This window comes from Suncus etruscus, chromosome X, assembly GCF_024139225.1.
Source record: "Suncus etruscus isolate mSunEtr1 chromosome X, mSunEtr1.pri.cur, whole genome shotgun sequence".
NCBI lineage: Eukaryota > Metazoa > Chordata > Mammalia > Eulipotyphla > Soricidae > Suncus > Suncus etruscus.
Window position 1 is genome coordinate 125,167,922 of NC_064868.1, and position 1,774 is coordinate 125,169,695.

The 1,774-nt window shown below is 36.9% G+C and overlaps 1 non-coding gene across 1 annotated transcript; it reads right to left on the bottom strand.

Annotated features, from left to right (window-relative positions):
* Nucleotides 1-483: 483 nt before the first annotated feature.
* On the bottom strand, nt 484-586 carry LOC126000363 (U6 spliceosomal RNA). Its single transcript, XR_007492706.1, has one exon. It is a non-coding gene; the product is annotated as a U6 spliceosomal RNA (small nuclear RNA).
* Nucleotides 587-1,774: the final 1,188 nt, after the last annotated feature.

Sequence of the window (1,774 nt, forward strand, 5' to 3'; positions counted from 1 at the left end):
CTCATTTTCTTTCTTTCTTTTTTTAAGTTTCATTTTTTTATTTTATTTTGAACAAAGTGAATTATGAGTTTCTCTCAGTACTATTTAAGGTACATAGTGACGATGAATCAAGATCATTCCCACCACCAGTGTTGTATTCCCTCCACCCCTGTTCCCAACATACATCCCATATCTCCCTCTTTTGCCCCACAGTCAGCTAGTCACTGTTCGACTAGAACAAGTTGGACACAACGAGCCAAAATTTTAAACTGTGAGAGTCACAGAGCCACATCACACAGTGACCTGCCAAAAAGGAAAAACACTCACACAAAAGCATATCATTTTAACAATAATATATTAAACACATATTGCATTTTGCCATTTTGAGTGAGGGTAAAATCCTGTTCGCCATCCCTGAAACTGCTAGTGTAACTGCTCCCCTCTGTGTATAGCTCGTTGTAGATTGGGTATCGATTCTGTTGTCACTGATTCTGGGTTTGGTGTTTAAGTCTCATCTTTTTTTTTCTTTTTCTTTCCTTGTACAGGGGCCATGCTAATCTTCTCTGTATCATTCCAACTTTAGTATATGTGCTGCTGAAGAGAGCACAAATCTGATCATTTTTATTTCTACTCTATGTTCATACGACTTTTTGGTCCTGGTATCATCCATTTTTCCCCCTCAATTTATGAGGCAGAACAAAATGAATCAAGTTATGTGGTTCTGTTGGGAAAAAAAAAACTAATTCAATTTACCTGGGGGCCGCAGGAGGCAAAGTCGGGGTGATCCTTGAGTGCAAAGTCAGTAGTAAGCCTTGAACATTGGGGGGTGTGACCCAAACAACTAAAACAAAACAAAACAAAACAAAAAACTATTCCTCTAGGGCAGGGCCACAAAATGTTGTACAGAGGGCCGTTTGAGGCCTATGCGTGAGTTTGAGACTCCTGGTTTAGAAGTTATAAATATCAATTCAAAAGGTGAAAGGGAAAAAAGAAGAAAATATAACAAAACAAAACAAAAACAAGAAAAACAAATGAAAAAACAAAACCAGCCACTACAAAAACATCATTTTCTTTTAACTTTTACCCAGAGCTTGGTGTTTGGGCAAAACAATTATCTGCCTCTATTTGGAAAGTAGAATGCTATTTTTACCATCTTTATCTCACAGCAGTCCAATCACATCTTTCAAGTGTATTGATAGTCAATGTACCAAAATGCTTAGGGCTAACTCCACCAATAAATCCTCTCCTCTGATTTGGTGTCATGGTCACTATCCCATCTTCTCATACCTCATAAATTTATCTTTAAAGCAAAACATGCAGCAAGATAATGAAGCTTTATCTATCATGTTGCTGATTTCTAGTTGTTCTTTATCAATGATCTTTATTTGTTGATCTTTATTTGTACGTCTTCATCTGATTTTTTAGGTGCCCAATGAAATACATATGCTATTATTAAATAAAAATTACAGAAATCTAATCTCCAAAATATACAAGGCACTGACAGAACTTTACAAGAAAAAAACATCTAATCCCATCAAAAAATGGGGAGAAGAAATGAACAGACACTTTGACAAAGAAGAAATACAAATGGCCAAAAGACACATGAAAAAGTGCTCCACATCACTAATCATCAGGGAGATGCAAATCAAAACAACGATGAGATACCACCTCACACCACAGAGAATGGCACACATCACAAAGAATGAGAATAAACAGTGTTGGCGGGGATGTGGAGAGAAAGGAACTCTTATCCACTGCTGGTGGGAATGCCATCTAGTTCAACCTTTATGGAAAG